The sequence below is a fragment of the Glycine soja genome, chromosome 8 (genome assembly GCF_004193775.1).
Source record: "Glycine soja cultivar W05 chromosome 8, ASM419377v2, whole genome shotgun sequence".
Taxonomy (NCBI): domain Eukaryota; kingdom Viridiplantae; phylum Streptophyta; class Magnoliopsida; order Fabales; family Fabaceae; genus Glycine; species Glycine soja.
Genome location: NC_041009.1, coordinates 39131974 through 39150504, shown reverse-complemented (window position 1 = coordinate 39150504; position 18531 = coordinate 39131974). Strand labels below are relative to the sequence as shown.

Sequence of the window (18531 nt, the reverse complement as noted above, 5' to 3'; positions counted from 1 at the left end):
AAAAGAAAAAAAAACATATCCAAAATTGAGGATTGAACTAAAATTGTATATTTTCTAAAATAAAAAGACCAAAATGGATGATTAAAAATTATACAAAATCAAAATTAGAATTTAAATTTAAACTTAATTATTATCATACACATTAAAATAAAACATGAGATATAATGAAATATCTAGCTGAATAAATAGAAAAGATATCTAATGAATCGAAAAGAGAAAAAATAAAATAAAAATGAAACTAGTTAATAAAAGAAAATATAAATAAAGGGGGAAAATTTACTTTTAGTTTGTTAGTATTTTTTCCATTCTTATGTTTAGTTTTTAGGGGACTAAAAATAAGAAAAAAATTAAGAAACTACACAAAAATTAAAAATCTAGAGACTAAAAATAAAAAGTTTTAAAGACTAAAAAGTTAATAATTATAATTGCAGCCTTTAGATTTCTCGGTAACTTCACATTGATAGAACTGCCAAAAATTTCTTTTTTGAATGGCCTATAGAGAAGCCAAATGAATCTGAATATACAACAATTTTTGGATTACGGGCCCGTTTGGATGTGGCCCAAAAGATCTTTTATTATCTTATATACTGAAAAAAGATCTTTTTTATTTTTTTAAGAATGTTTGGTTATTATTTTTTTAGCTTTTACAAAAGCAAAAGCTCTCAGCAGATCTTCCTTTTAAGCTTAGATTCCCAGCTTCTCAAATCTCCTTTTCGGGAATCTGATCCCAAAATAAGGCTTGGACAATAATGTCCTCAGAAAATTTCAAAATGACAAGCATACCCTCCTCATTTTCTGAACCCTAAAATTTTCTCTCGTTCCTCACAACTTGCAGTGCTGTGCCTTCCTCGAAATTTTTCTCACATGCTTCCGATCTCCTTCGTCATCTCTCCCGATCATCCTTGGTCTTCTCTTTCAATCATCCTTCGTCATTTTTTCTTCTTCCTTTGTTAGCATCACAGGTTAACCAATTCTTCATTAATTTCTTTTTCTTCGCAATATTGTTATGGATTAGGGTTATGCTTTTGTTTGTTTCATTAAGCTTGTGAAATGTCTCTCAATCAAGTTCATGTGAAAAGAAAGAAAGCAGAATGGTGTGATAAAAATACTGAGATTATGTTGAAAGTGTGCATAGAAGAGGTGAATGCTGGAAATAAACCTCACAACCACTTCACTAAGCTTGGTTGGGCAAATATTGTAGAAAAGTTCAATAAGGCAACAAATTTGAGATATGAATATAAACAATTCAGAAATAGGTGGGATTGTTTGAAAAAGGAATGGCAATTATGGGCTAAGCTTATTGGGAAGGACACAGGTCTTGGCTGAGATGGGGAGAAAAAAACCATTGCAGCTAGTGATGAATGGTGGGAAGCGAAAATTCAGGTATGTGTTATTCAACGAAAATAGAGTTTTTGTGCATGCCACTCTTTTGTTCTTTTGTTTTTTATGTGTGATTCTTGACTTTGGGGCCAAAATTGCAGTTGCAGACTATTTTTTAGAAGCTTGCATTTGAAATTTTAGTACCCTGAGACTGAAACAGTACCCCTTTATATACCCTTCAAATCTATTGACATGCTCATCCGTGGAGGAAAGCATTTTTGTTCTTATTTTGCTTCATCTCTGTATATAATCACAACTTCAGAGGCTTGGTTCTAGGATTCAACTTCCAAAGGCTTACTTACTCTAATATATCTTTGATTCAAATCGTTCTGTGAGTTTTCCTGTTTTAGTCTGAGGCTTTGAGCTTTGTTTGATAGATATGCCAAAGGCAAATTGTAGTTTCTAATTTGTTGAAACTACAAAGATTGAGTTTAGAACTGATAGAAGAGTTACCATGTGTATCAAACTAGCATTAGAATTGGTCATGGGTGTTTGTTTTTTACGTTCTTAGTTCTTATACACTACTAGAAACTAGAAAGAAGTGATTGGAATTTCAACTACCATTGTTGGTTTAGAGGGCAGAGGCTCCATTGAGTGAAAGTAAGAAAGCAATTAAAGGCCTTTGAAGTGTATTCGGGTAAATTTCAACACCTCTGATTCCTTCTCTGGCTTGTTGTTGTTCACAATAGGATTCCTTCTCTTGATGGTTGCTTTTCTTAAGGACATAGACTTTCAGAGTTTCTTTGCCTAAGGGTGTGTGATGCTTCACATTTCCATGGGTGGCCTTGGCATGCTGTTGGGGACATAGCATTGGCTATTTCATGGGTCTTTTTTCTTGTGTACACATGGAGAGAGAAATATGATTAGTTAATTTCTTTTATAATTTTGTAAGTTTTTGGTGCTTGTGGTTGTAGAAACAACACGGCCCAAATTGGCCTTGTGAATGCTTAGATTCTTGACATAAATGGAGAACCATTATATGAGTTCTGTTCTTCTTCAAAGAGAGAATGAAAGAGGTTATTGAGTTAACTTTCTGGTTCTTCTTCAGTTCCTTTTCTTTCTCTCTTATCAATTCATTGGATTGCTTGCATACTATCCCACTTAAACCTATTTCGAATCGATTTAGATTCTTGATGCTAGGCGTGTGTGTCTCATTATTAGCATTTGCTATGCTTCCATTTATCCAACTGTTACTTACATTGGTGCCAAGCAAAATTTGCTGATTGGTATATTCGGGGGCATTGGACACCCTCTCTCAGTGGATTTTTTTGTTTTCCGAAGGAGCGGGAGAGGTGGTAAGGTCTTATTGTTAAGTTGTTTGTTGTGTAGCTTGGTTCAACTAAATTAGATTTTCAATTAAAAGAATTATATTATACCGGCTTACACGATTACAAGTGGATATAAGTTCTGTAGTTGAATTTTTTATCATCATCCGGCTTATGTATATTGCTTACATTCTTGGGGTTGAAGCTAATGTTGCTCTGCATATTTGGTTTCAATTATGCTTCCTTTTATTTTCTTAGCTATTTTGAATCATTTGTGCAGTCACTACAATTTGGACTTTCATTATTTTGGTTGTCTTGTTATGAACCTTCCTTGTATTCAAATTGTTTGGCTAGATGATCTAATTCCAGCCATATATTGTATTGTTTGGGATCTCATCTCAAATTGTTATGGTATCCTGAGTTTCTTTATCCAATTTTTAAGCTAGGTTGTTTAAGTGGGAACCATAATTATCTTTATCCAATTTTTACAGGTACATGTATAAGAATATATTAAGGAGATTGGTGGGCTTAATAACCTTTATGGACCAACTACACTGGGATTATTTTAATTAGATTTTTGCTACTGCATATGCTAGTGAAGCATGTACTGCTAAATATTAATAAATGGCATCAACATGGACAAGAATGTGTACAGTACAAAGCATAAATAAATAGGTTGACTCAACACTCTACACCAAGAAGTAATACTTAGAAGCCATAATAAAAACACAATTCTCTTGAAATATTAATTTAGGAATTGAAGGACACCTTTGAGGCAAAGCAATCTAAAAAGTGCAAACAATTACTATGAATCTTATTATGTTCAAACAATTGATATTTTATTCTCAACTCACCAATGCATCTCTTACATCTTAGACTCAAATTATGGTTGATATGTTTTTCTCCTAATTCAAACACTTATGGTTGATATCTTACTATCAAAGTCACCACTCTGCTCTTCTTCTACATATAAATACCATTTTCTTCTCACCATGGCTAGAATCATGATTAATTCAACACCATTGAATTTAATTTTCTTGGCATCTATATATCATCAGCTGGTGCTATAATCACTGGATCTGACTCTCGAAATGAATGATCCTACTTAATTCTCACAAGATTCTGATGCATGGTTTGATGAGGTATATATATATGTTGAGACTACCCTGGTTTTACTTTGCTGCTTTTTTTATCCAAAATTCAAACCTTGCAAGTTATGTTTGTTATATATATATATGCTACACTTTGATTTTTAACTTCTGTGACTTAAAAATGCTTGTTTTCCCTTCTAATTTCTCTCATTAGACACTCTCCTACTCATGAATGGGATCAAAGGAAGATGTTCTGTGCATTTCCTTGTGGACCCTATAATGTAATATAATACTTATCCTAATAAATATTTAAGTAAAATTATATCCTTCAATTATTGCAGAAAGAATATCTCTTGAAATTATATCCTAATAAATATTTAAGTAAAATTATTTAAGTAAAATTATATTTGGCAATTCTTTGGTATGTTTTGCAAGAAAATTGTAGTTAAATTTTCATGAGCTTGGAAGTGATGGCCTTGGCAGTGAGCGTATGGTAGGACCTGTTCTATAAATATTCTTGGTTTGTGACATCTTTAATGTGTTGGGTAGTTGGTAGGCACGTAGCTTTTATGGTATGGCTTTTTATAAATATGGGATTTTGAGTTATAATATTTGAAAGCAATACATCTGTCTTATTGTTAGACAATGGCATTATATTGAGAATTGTCAGGTTGTTGTTAGGAGTGTTGGATCAAGTGGCCTCAGAATAATTAAGAAGGGGGATTGAATTAATTATTCCTAAACCTTTACTAATTAAAAATTACTCTTCTAAGGCATTTACTAAATTGTTAAGAGAATGAGGAGTAGAAGAAAAACTTAACAGAAAGTAAAAGCGGGAATTAAATGCACAGCGGAAAGTAAAAGAGTAGGGAAGAAGAAAACAAACACACAAGAGTTTTTATACTGGTTCGGCAACAACCCGTGCCTACATCCAGTCCCCAAGTGACCTGCGGTCCTTGAGATTTCTTTCAACCTTGTAAAAATCCTTTTACAAGCAAAGATCCACAAGGGATGTACCCTCCCTTGTTCTCTTTGAAAGCCTAGTGGATGTACTCTCCACTAGAACTGATCCACAAGAGATGTACCCTCTCTTATTCTCAGTCAAACCCAAGTAGATGTACCATTTACTTGTACCACAAAGGATGTACCCTCCAATGTGTTAAGACAAAGATCTCAGGCTGTTAAACCTTTGAAACTTTGTGAATGGGGATACAAAAGAATTCTCAGGCGGTTAGTCCTTTGAACACTTTTGTATAAGGGAATGGGAAGAATCAAAAGAATTCTCAGACTGTGTCGTTTTGAATTCTTTGACAAGGGAGAAGGGAGACACAAAAGAATTCAGGCGGTTAGTCCTTTGCTTTATTGGAAAAGGGAGAAGAGAGACACAAAAAGAATTCAGGCGGTTAGTCCTTGGCGAATTCTTTTTGGCAAAGGGAGAAGAGAATGAAAAGATGAATAGCACAAGTTTTCAAGGTTTGGAAAACCAGAAAACTTCAGAAATCTTTTGGTACAAAGAAGAAGAAGAATTTCAAAGAGATTCAAGGCTTGTAAAGGATTGTAAGAAATTGATTGGAAAAGTATTCAAGATTATTGAAATGCAAAACAAGGCCTTGCTTTTATAGACTCTTCATGTCTGGTCAAGACAACCATTTAGAAGAGTTATAACTTTTAGAAAAACTTAAAACCAATTTGAAAAAGTCAAAAAACTATTTGAAGAGTTACATCTTTTGATTTTATTCAGAAACAATCACTGGTAATCGATTACCAAATTAGTGTAATCGATTACACAAAGCTTTTATGTGAAAGGATGTGACTCTTCACTTTTGAATTTGAATTTCAACGTTCAAAGGCACGGGTAATCGATTACCAAAACATTGTAATCGATTACAGCTTTTTGAAATTAATTGGAACGTTGTAAATTCAGTTTGAAAACTTTTTCAAAACAATTTTGCTACTGGTAATCGATTACTAGAGAGTAAAAACTCTTTGGTAAACATGTTTTGAGAAAAATCATGTGCTACTCAATTTTTGAGAAAAACTTTTCATACTTATCTTGATTAAGCCTTCTCTTGATTCTTGAATCTTGAGTCTTGAATCTTGATATTGATTCTTGAGATCTTGAACCTTGAATCTTGATTCTTGACTCTTAACTTTCTTCTTGAGTCTTGAATTCTTCTTGATTCTATCTTGAACTCTTGAATTGTTCTTGATTCACTTGAGTTGTTCTTTGATTGATCTTTGAGCTTTTTGTCATCACCTTTGTCATCATCTTTTGTTATCATCATTGTTATCATCAAAACACCTTTGAATCACCTTTGATTCACCATGAAGCTTTGCTTCTACAAGGAGGACTTATATTATTCCACAGGTTAACATATGCAGAAATTCATATTGGATTAGGTTTTGCTTAATTTAAATTATATAGGAATGTCAACCTTACCAAATATATTATAATGAGATTGATTTTTATCTCTTAATTCTCATGCCAAATATACATTATAATTCTTATTTTTTATTTTATAGGAGGATCCTGAAGTAGCCAAGTTTAGAGAGCAAGGCCTCAAATTCTTACCTGAGATGGAATTCCTTTTTAAGGGTACTATTGCTACTGGTTTTGCAGCATATGCACCATCTGAAGATTCAAGACAATATGAAGGATTCAACACAAGAACAGAAGAGACAAATGATAACATTGATGATAACACTGACATGGAAGTGAATGAGCCTGAGATAGACACGACAACTCAAAACACATCTTCGGCAAAGGAAAATGGACAGAGGAAGAGAGGGTGATAAAAGAATTGGGGTTGCTGCCAAGCTTTCCTCACAATTAGATCGTATTATTCAAACATTTGAATCTAGTGTATCTTCTCAAGACCCAACTAGCATTACTGCATGTGTAGCAAAGTTGAAAGATCTACCAGGACTTGAGCGTGGGCGTGAACTATTTTACAAAGCCACTAAACTTATGAAAAAAAGGGCAAACAAGATATTTATGGACTATTGTTTGTGAACTATTTTACAAAGCTACACTACCACTAATGTCATGGTTGTTTGTGACTTTAGCATGTGTTTCACTTTTGTTTGGGCAGGTTGGGAAGGTTCTGCACATGATACTAAGATATTTATGGAGGCTTTACATAAGCCTGCATTGCATTTTCGACATCCTCCTCAAGGTACTTAAAATTTATATATTATAAATATATGTATCATTATAATTTTGTGTTCTAACATGCTCTATTATTTTATTCTTTAGGTAAATATTATCTTGTTGATTCTGGTTATCCTACTTTTATGGGTTTTCTAGGACCGTACAAGAAAACTAGGTATCATCTCCCGCAATTTAGAATTGGGCCTAGAATCAGGGAAAGAGTTGAAGTTTTTAATTATTATCATTCCAGTCTTCGAAGTACAATTGAACGTGCATTTGGTTTATGTAAAGCAAGATGGAAGATATTGGGTAATATGCCACCTTTTGCTTTGAAGACACAAAACCAAATCATTGTTGCTTGCATGGCTATACAAACTTCATTCAAAGAAATGACAAGAGTGATGGAGAATTTGATTCGCTAGATGAAGATAATGAAGATATAGATAGTGATGAGGATGGAAGTGAAGTTGGTCCTAGTACTACAACATGGGAAGAACCGGATGCTCAAAGTACTCTACAAATGGAACGATTTAGAGAATCTCTGAAGAATATGTTTCCAACACGTATTTAATTTCTTTATTTTTTTAATACTATAAGGATGCATGTTTATGGTATGAGTACATTTGAACAATTTTCTATTGAAAGACATTATTGATCGTATTATTACCAGGTTAATGATATTTTATATTTTGTTATAAATTATAATTACATAGATAATAATTAAATTACAAACTAGAATGTATGTGACAACATTACTAAAACAATAAATTAATTAGATTTTAAATATGAAAAGTAATTATGTAGAAAGATGTATAATTATATTTTTATGAGATACATTTATTTTATTTTTATAAAAATAATTATTTTTTAATCAAAATTTCTAGAAAATATATAACAATATTTTAAATATAATGATAAAGTTAAAATATTTTTATAAATGAAATAGAAAAAAAATAATTTTTATTATTTTTAATAATATTTAATTATTTAAGGCATTTAATAATTATATAATAATGTTTAATTATTTAAGTACTAGTTTTAATAATGTCAAAACATATAATATCTTTTTTGGTAATTTTAATTATGCAAAAGATCTTCTACAATTTCATCCAAACACCATATTAATTTAAATAAGCACTTAAGAGTTTATCATCCAAACATCAAATTAACTTATGTAAAAGTAACTTTTCAGATAAGAGCTTCTTGAATAAGTTCTTTGTCTATAAGATCTTTTACAATAATGCATCCAAACAGGCCCTACTACGGTTACGGCTCCAAGTCTCCAACATCACACCAATTAAAAGTAGAAAATAACATACTTTTTATATATATAAAAAAAAAAAAACAGCTGGGAGCATGGTATTCATGCAAAAGACAATTCCATCCATGAATATTAGAGTAAGTTTTGTCTCAAATGGAAAAGTAAAAGGTTAGCTGAAACAGTGAAATGGTATTATATTGTGATTGCGATTTAAGTTACACTTACATTAAGATCTTTGACATTACTGTTATGTCACTGTTTTAGATATATTCTTGTTATTTATAAACTTATAATTATCGTTTGATATGAATGAATGTCGTGTTCAACTTTTCAGTAAGGTCCGAAAGGTTGAAGCAAGCGGAGGAAGAGGCAGAGAGGAAAGCACAGCGCAATAAAGAACTCAGAAAATAAGTATCAAAAGTCACTTTCCGAGGTATAAAAATAATGCTTATGATAGTTCAAAATTTAAGTATCACATGTTCTCAATATTGGATTGACAAGTTGAATTTCCTTAGATCACTGGGAGTTGTGGATCTGACGCAAAAAAAGGCTTGAGGAGGAGATAGACTGAGTATAAAAAATTTAAGGAAAATCGATCAACTTCAAAGGTCTCAATAGAAGTAGTTGACATGCTACACAAGTTTTTTTTTTATCAACAATGCAAAAGCTATATTAGCATGCTGGTACAAGTGATATCCAAAATCAACTTCATGATGTTTATTCCCTTGAGGAAATCTTTTGAAAACTTGTGTTAATTGTTTTGAGATGAAAGTTTGTACGTAGAGCCAGGCGCGGAACTAGAATTTTTATGTAAGGGTCAATATAAAAAAAAATCATTACTTATAAAAGAAAATTAAAAATTTTACGTGCATGGTATTTATAAAATCTTTAAGATATAACTAAATGTTTTTTAGGAGCAAAATAAATATATAATTGTGTTAAGCATGAGAGAGATACTAATCACCAAGTGCAATTAACACATAAGGGCCAAAGACAAGTATCAAAAGAAAAAGAAACTAAAAAAATCAATTAAATTAAGTAAAAATAAATCACATGTAAAATACGTAGAAAATACTTGATAAATAAATCACAATGCTAATAAAGACTTAGATAAGTTAATTAAATATAAATATATCATTAACAAAAATAGAAACTATAAATTAGAAATGAAGAGAATTTTAACTTTTAGATAAAGTATTTTAATAAAAAAAATATTGAAGAGAACTTAGAAAAGTAAAATAATTTTATATATAATTTGAGAGTTTTTTTTAACAACAATGAGAGATTATATTATAAATAAAAGTATTGGAATTTGTCACAAGATGTGGCCAAATTACCAACCATAGAAAATTACAACAAGAAATTACATAAACACAGCCCATAAATATAACATGGTAGCACCGAGAATCCAACAACTCATAAAACCCAGTCCCTACCAAAAAACACTTAGGCTCATTGAACCCATCACAAAACAATACCGCAACATATATACTAATACCAGCTAAACCAAACTAAAAGAAAGTACGACAAATTCCCTGTATATTGTGTCCAATAAGAAATAGTCGAGTAATGGGGGGGGCATGGCCCCAGTGGGCCCCCCGCCTCGGCCTTTGCGTAGTGCCCTATAGCACCATGCTCTTATGTTTTAATCCTTTGAAAACTTACGTAGTGCCCTATACCAGGTAGTGGCTTCTGACCCACAATGTTTTGTTTTTAGTTGCATTACTTCTGCCCTTTTGCATAAAAGTTTGATGTCTAACTGTCTTAAGTGTTTTTTTTTTTTCCTTCAGCCCTTTTGTTTTGGAAGACTTAAGCTTTTTTGTGCTTTGCTGGAATGCAAATACAAATGAGATTTTGGTGAGTTTAAAATATATTACAAGTTTGGCTTATTCATATCGAATAGTGCTTTTGAATCTTCTTTTGAAGAAAAAAAAAACAATAGCTTACAAAGATGTTATATGATTTTCAACTTGTTGGGTAGTTTGTGTGTCTAATTTGAACATCTATTTTGGAAAGTAGATTACAGTATGTTTTATGTGTTTTGGAAAATTCTTGGTAAAATGGAATAGGACTTTTTAGGTTAATGTAAGTTGTCATGTCCTATAACTGTTTTGGCTTATGATTTGACAATGATCCTTCTTTTATTCAAAAAGTTTGATAGTACAAATAAGAAGGATATTAACTAATGACAATCTAAGTAGATTGGGTGTTACACCATTCACCAAAACCAAGATAGATAGATGCAGACTTCAAGCAAGCTTCCATCCATATTTAGCACAAAAGTTATCTTTTTTTATCATATAGAACAATAACTCCTAATTAATGCAATCATATGTCTTCTGAAAGTCAACCTTAAAAATTAGGCATTGTTTTTCTTCTTTTAGCATTATCTACCACTTCATTCACAATTAAAACCATCCAACATATTCCTCCCCCCCCCCCCCCCCCCCCCAACTTTGATTGCTAGCAATGATCTTGTGTAGCTCCAATTTTAGTCTCCTAGCCAATACCTTAGAGATGATCTTATTCATCAAGACCTTGTGGATCATCCCTTTTAGGTATCAATGCAATGAATGGAGGATTTCCTCCCCTTGGAATGACACCTCTCTCCCAAAACTCTTTCATTTTGAGGATAACATTCGGTTTCAAAGAATCCCAACATCTCTTGACAAAGTTAAAATTAAGCCTATCAGGTCTCAGGCTCTTGTCTCCACCATATTCTCATTCTATCTCTTTAACCTCATCTTCACTAAATAACTACAAATAAAAAGTAGAGACATTATCTACTTCCCCAATTTGATTGAAGGGGGCCCCATCAAGCAATCGTATGACACAAGCATCCTCTTGAAATCTTCTTTTAAAAAAGTCTAAGACTCTTTTTTTTAACAATTGTAGGATCCTCCGCCCACCCCCCCTCCAAAGATATGCCTTTAATTCCATTTTCCCTCCTTTTCCAATTAATGACATCATGGTAGAGCTTTGCATTACTATCCCCTTGTAAGACCCATTTACTTCTAGATTTTTGATACATTAGAGAATCATTTATTTTCACAATTTTCCAATATTCCCCGTGTCGCAACGTGGACCACGATGGGATGACAAATAAAAAGAGGTCTTCCAAAAAGAAAAATTGGGAGATTTGTCACCAACGTTTATTTAAGGAAAATGTCGGGAAAATAAAAAAAGATAAGGAACGGTCTACGATTTGAGAAAAAAGATTCGAGAGTCGTTTACACGCAGGAAAGGTGCGCACTCCACACACTCATCATGAAGATAACAACCTTTAATCAAGTGTGCTAAAAATAAAGTGACTTTTTAATTATTTATTTTCCCTTAAGAACATGAGTTATGTTTCTTATATTTTTTGTTTATTTAGAAAAAAGAAAGAAAATTTTTATTTTTTAAGAAAAAAAGGAATTTTATGTTTTTTAGGTCGACAAGGGGTTTGTCCTTGCTCCTATGTATCCTCAAGTGCAATAAGAAAATCAGACTTATGTAGTTCTTTGGGTAGAAAACATTTTGTGTATTTGGTTGATTTTATTTCATTTTATTTTATTATTTTTTGAAAGATTTGTTTTAATTGTGTGATAGAGTCATTAAGGCATTGGACCTTGAAACGACGTTGAATTTTATGAAAACAGCGAAAAGAATCACTTAAGGCATTGGACCTCGAAGTGATCTCAAGTAATGTGCAAATTTTGTAGAAAAAAAGGAGAATTGAGTGATTATTTGTTTGTGGAGAAAAGGGAGAATCTCTTTTATAAAGTCAAGCAAGTCAGAGACCAAGCATGACTTTCACAAAACTTTACCAAGAAAGTTGAAGACCCAACTGTTGGATCAAGTGACCTCGGAATAATTAAGAAGGGGGGGTTGAATTAATTATTAATGTGCCTTGACTAATTAAAAAACTTATCCTTCTTAATGTTACTAGATTTAATTAAGCTTTTACAACTAATTTAAGAAATTAAAGAACAGAAACAATAACTTAACCAAAAGTAAAAGCGGCAATTAAAAGTACACAGCGGAAATTAAAAAGTGTAGGGAAGAAGAAGACAAACACAAGATTTATACTGGTTCGGCAACAACCCATGCCTACATCCAATCCCCAAGTAACCAAAGGTTCTTGAGATTTATTTCAACCTTGTAAAATCCTTTACAAGCCAAAGATCCACAAGGAATGTACCCTCCCTTGTTCTCTTTGAACAATCAAGTGGATGTACCCTTCACTTGAACTAATCCACAAGAGATGTACCCTCTCTTGTTCTCAGTACAACAATCCAAGTAGATGTACCCTCTACTTGTACCACAAAGGATGTACCCTCCAATGTGTTAAGACAAAGAATTCTCGGGCGGTTAGTCCTTTGAATCTTTGTAAGGGAAAACAAAAGATATCTCAGGCGGTTAGTCCTTTGAAATCTTTTGTTTTAGGGGAAGGGAAGAATCAAAAGAATTCTCAGGCGGTTAGTCCTTTGAATTCTCTTGGAAAGAGAGAAGGGAGACACAAAAGAATTCAGGCGGTTAGTCCTTCTATTCTTTTGGCAAAGGGAGAAGTGAATGAAGAAGAAGAATAACACAAGTTTTTGGTCAATGATCTTTTCTTGAAAGAGAAAGTATTGAACAAAAACTCTTAGAAAAATGAAGTGAAATGAATCAGAAAGTTCTGTTAACAACATTATTGAAATTCATGTCATGGTCACATATTTATAATCATTTGATGACTCAAGGTAAAGTTTGTAACTCTTGGCAATTTCTTTAAAACTAATCACTTTAAAAGCTTGTGACTCTTTTGAAAACTAGTCACTTAAAGGTTGTGACTTTTGAAAAATCCTTCAGAAACAAGTCATTTTAAGAATTGTGACTTTGGAAATTTATTTTTCGAAATCATTAACTGGTAATTGATTACCATTAAGGTGTAATCGATTACACATCAACATATGTCACTCTTCATGTTTAAATTTGAAAATCAAAACGTTTAGAAACACTGGTAATTGATTACAAGTATTGTGTAATCGATTACACAAGTTTAAAATGATTTGAAAAGGTTTTATCACTAGTTGTGACTCTTGAAATTTGAAATCTTACATTTTAAAACATTGGTAATCGATTACATGATTATGGTAATTGATTACAGCTTTATAAATCAGTTTTGAAAACAATGCTGGCTATTGGTAATCGATTACTATCTCATGGTAATCGATTACTATCTCATGGTAATCGATTACCAGAAAGTAAAACTCTTTGGTAAAAGATTTTGTGAAAAATTCTTGTGCTACTCAATGTTTTGAAAAAATATTTTAGTACTTATCTTGATTGAGTCTTCTCTTGATTCTTGAATCTTGAGTCTTGAATCTTGATCTTGATTCTTGAAACTTGATTCTTAAATCTTTGGAATTTGCTTAACTCTTGATTCTTTGGCATCATCAAAATAATCTTGGAAGTCATTGCTTCCACACCAACATGGAGTGCACAGAATGTAAAAAAAAAAAATTAGGTTTGCGGTAAACTTTGTGAAGCCAAACAAGTCGGAGACCCAACATGACATTCAGTAAATTTACCCACACATTTATTAAAACACCATCAAGTAAGTCGGAGACCCAGCATGGAGTGCACGAACTGTGAAAAAGATTTTGAATTTGTGGTAAACTTTGTAAAGTCAAGCAAGTCGGAGACCCAGGATGACATTCACTAAATTTTCCAGAGTTTATTAAAACACCGCCAAGCAAGTCAAAGACCCAACATAGAGTGCACAAAATGTAAGCGTGTATTAAAGAATACTAAGATAAAATTTCAAAATGATTGACATAGCGTTAAGTAATCCATAGACGAGATACACACAAATAAATCGAATGTGAATAGAAAAGGATAAAATAGAAGCGAGAAATACACTTAGTAATTAAGGGTGCAAGGTTAAAACATGGGGGAAATAAATAAGTGACAGAATATTTACAATACACTACGAACTAACTAGACAATGATAAATAAATAAAAAAGATTTATAGAGCCAAACTGGAAAAAAGGTGGTATGAATAGCAATTTTACTTCATTTGGACTACCTGAAAGGAGTCGGGGTGTGTATGTAAATAGAGGTGTGACTAGTGGCATTTATTTTATGTATAATTATTTTTTGAAAAAAATGGATCAGGCCCAAAATGAAAGAAAAAATTATGTATGAAAAGTTGGTGTTAATAGCAATTTTTATTTTGTTTTTATTTTTTTTGTCTTTTTATTATTTTTTTTGTTTTTTATGATATAAAAAAATATGGACAACAAATATTTATAAAAAAATATTTAAATTCTAAGAGTCTCACCAGTACCCAAGGGGTTACCGACAAGTTGAAACAAATCAAGCAGGAGAAAGAGGAGAAGAAAGAAGAGAAAAAGAAAAGAGAAGGAAATGATGAGATGAAAGGAATAAAGGGGTACCCAAAGGTTCCTCCCCCTTTCCTAACTGTAGTGCCAAACGATGCTATGCAGTGAGCTTCTTCGCCTCCTCAGAATTCATGCCTCTCCTTTATTTTATTTTTTTGCCTGTTCTCTCTATGTGTTTTTGTGTCATTCTTCTCTTCTCTGTAATTGTGTATATTTGTGATGCTAAGACCTCCTCCTTTTATAGTGTTTCTTCTCCTTCTATCCTTTATAATTTTTTCCCTTATTATTATTATTTTTTATGTTTTAATTTTGTTCTTTCTTTCCTTTTTTGGGTTTCTTTTCCTTATTTTCTTTCTTTCTTTTTTTCTTTTTATTTTTTGTTTTCTTTCTTTCCTTTTTTTTTCTTTTTTTCCTTTTTATTTTTCTTTCTTTCCCTTTTTTATTTTTATTTCCATTTTTTTATTTTATTTCTTTCCTTTTTTTAATTTGTTCTTTCCTCGTTTACTTTTGCTTTCTTTTTTTTCTTTCTTTCCTTTTCTTGTTCTTTCTTCTCTTTTTTTATTTTCTTCCTTCTTTTTTAATATATTTTTGTTTTTTATTTTTTAATCTTTTTGTTTTGTTTTTTTATTTTGTGTGTTTTTTTTTGTTTTTAGAAACTTGTCCAGACAGAATTAGGATTTGACAGATGCCCATCTTTACTTTTCTTTTATTAAAAATAAAGGCAAAATTGGTCCCTCACTTTATCTCCAATTACGAATTTGACCCCCCTATAATTTAATTCACAAATTTGGTCCCCCAGTTTTATAAATCCCTAAAAAATTGGTCCTGGAAGTCCGATTTGGACGTTGACTGTTAACCTCAGACGTTGACTGTCACGTGTCAACGTCTGAGTGGTTCCATGTAAAGACTTCATTTTTTTAGGTAAAATTGCACTTTTGGTCCCCCAATTTTACTCCAATTTCGATTTTGGTCCCCTTATAATTTAATTCACACATTTGGTCCCCCAGTTTTACAAATCCCTTTATAAATTCAGCCAAATTTCATTACTGGAGAAGTTGTATTTCAAATTTCAAACAAAAATACCATTGTCATACATAGGCCACTTAAGCAGTCATATACACATAATACCGCATGGGAGAGCAAAAAAAGAAAAAAAAAAAGAAAAGGTTATTACAGAACCTGTTAAAGTAAGAGATCTAAAAATTTCAGACCCAGGTTGGGATTCATGCGCCACTTTCCCAAGTTGAACAACCCCGAAAGTGGAAGAGAGACAAAGAGTAATTTTTCTCTGGATTCCAAGTGAGTGGAAAACTTGCGATGAAAAAGAAGTACAAGATTTATCAAGACCTACCATGTCTTTAGCACCAATGGCTAAACCATTCAAAAGACCAATTTTGCAGGAACAATTTATAAAGGGATTTATAAAACTGGGGACCAAATGTGTGAATTAAATTATAAGGGGACCAAAATCGAAATTGGAGTAAAACTGGGGTACCAAAAGTACAATTTTACCTACAAAAAATGAAGTCTTTACAGGGAACCACCCAGACGTTGACATGTGGCATTGACACATGACATTGACACGTGACAGTCAACGTCTGAGGTTAATGGTCAACGTCCAAATCGGGCTTCCAGGACCAATTTTGCAGGGATTTATAAAACTGGGGGACCAAATTTGTGAATTAAATTATAGGGGGACCAAATCCAAAATTGAAGATATACTGGGGGACCAAAAGTGCAATTTTGCTAAAAATAAAAGATAAGTAAAAACGATGACACTAATTTTGTTCGAGTAATCAAAATATGAGAACGAAGACTCTTCGAAAAGATCACAATTGAGGATTTTGGAGCTATGAAACATAAAAATAAATGATGTTGAGTCCTATGAAATTAAAAATAGAGGACATTGTGTCCTATGAAACTAAAGACAAAGGACGTTGAGTCCTATGAAAGTAAAAGAAAGAGGACATTGAGTCCTATAAAACTAAAAACGGAGGATGTTGAGTCCTATGAAACTAAAAATGGAGGATGTTGAGTCCTATGAAAGTATAAGGGAGGACGTTGAGTTCTATGAAACTAAAAAGGAGGATGTTGAGTACTATGAAATTAGAAAGAAAGACGTTGAGTCATATGAAACTAAAAATGGAGGACGTTGAGTCCTAAGAAACTAAAAAGAAGGACATTGAGTCCTATGAAAATAGAAAGGAGGAAGTTGGTAGACCTCCCTTGTTAGAGAAAGAAGGATTCATGCGGATTCTCCAGTAGAGTATTGGAATGATCTTAAGAGTGTCCTTAGGAAGAGGCACATTTCCTCCTACTATGAAAGGGAGCTTATGGACAAGCTCGAAAGGCTTGAACAAAGGAGTATGAGTGTTGAAGAATATAGACAACAAATGGAACTACTCTTTTTAAGAGCTAGACTTAGGGAGGAGGAAAGAACAAGTATAACTAGGTTCCTTAGTGGGCTTAATGTGGAAGTGAGGGGCAATGTTGAACTCTTTCTATATAGGGACCCAGATGAACCAGTCCAACTTTGTATAAGAGTGGAGCAACAACTTAAAAGAAATTCTTCTTCAAAATCTTATGGCTTTCACTCTTATCCAAGGAAGGACCAAGCCTAAGGAATTTTGGGGGCTGCACCTTCAAAACCTAAGGAAGATAAGGGTAAGACCATAGAGAAATCCACCCCTAAGACCAATTCCCAAGCAAGGACTAGCAACATTAAATGCTTCAAATGTCTTAAGAGAGGTCACATTACCTCTCAATGCCCCACAAAGAAAACCATGATTATGAGGGATTAAGACATTTATAGTAGTCAAGAGAAGACTACTTCTTCCCCTTCCTCTAGTGGAAGTGAAGATGAAGTAAGGGGTGAAAAGTCTAGTGAGGAAGTCTACCCCCATGAAGAAGGTGACCTCCTAATGTTTAGAAGGCTCCTTGGAGGCCAATTTTGTGATCTATCACAATCCCAAAGAGAGAACATCTTTTATATAAGATGCAAAATTTTAGATAAAACTTGTTCTCTCATTGTGGATAGTGGATCTTGTTGTAGTTGTTGTAGCACAAGATTAGTTTCCAAGTTGAACCTCACTATCATTCCCCACCCAAAACCTTATAAACTTCAATGGCTCAATGAGCAAGAGGAAATGATAGTTAACCAACAAGTGAAGGTACCTTTCTCCATTGGAACATATAAGGATGAAGTTAGTTGTGATATAGTTCCCATGGAGACATGGCATATTCTCTTAGGAAGACCATGACAATTTGATAGGAAGATAATTTACAATGGCCTAACTAATGAGATTACCCTCACCCATCTTCGCACTAAATTTGTGTTACATCCTCAAACACCTTCACATGTAGCAAAGGATCAACTTACAATGAAGGATAAGAGGGATGAGGAAAAGTTAGAAAAAACAAAAGAAAAAAAAGGATAGTAAGACCTTAGCTCCAAAGGTCAAGGAGAAGGAAAAATAGGAAAGGTGTTCCTCTAATAAAGTTGTAAAGAAGGAAAGTCATTTTTCAACAAAAGGAGATATTAAAAGAGCTATTCTTCTCAATAAATCTTTCTACCTTCTCCTCTCAAGGGAGACTTCCCTTAGCACTACCGCAATTCCCCCACTTGAGACTGTTCCCCCAAAGGTCCAAGAACTCTTATAGGAATTTGGTGATGTATTTCCCAAATAGATACCCCCTAGGTTACCTCCTTTTAGGGGAATAGAACACCAAATAGACTTAGTCCCAGGAACAAGCCTTCCTAATAGGCCAATGTGTACAGATTGTAGGGACATCAACAACATAACTGTGAAGTATAGACACCCCATTCCTAGGCTTGATGATATGCTTGATGAGTTGCATGGTGCAAATATATTTTTCAAAATTTAACTTAAAAGTGGTTATCACCAAATAAGGATGAGAGAAGGTGATGAGTGAAAAATCGCTTTCCAGACCAAGTTTGGGTTGTATGAGTGGCTAGTGATGCCTTTTGAGCTCACTAATGCACCAAGCACCTTC

At 32.9% G+C, this 18531-nt stretch overlaps 1 long non-coding RNA gene across 1 annotated transcript; it reads left to right on the top strand.

Annotated features, from left to right (window-relative positions):
• The first annotated feature begins 775 nt into the window (after positions 1–775).
• On the top strand, positions 776–7539 carry LOC114421409. Its single transcript, XR_003668532.1, has 3 exons — positions 776–1383; positions 6260–6912; positions 6993–7539. It is a non-coding gene; the product is annotated as an uncharacterized LOC114421409 (long non-coding RNA).
• Positions 7540–18531: the final 10992 nt, after the last annotated feature.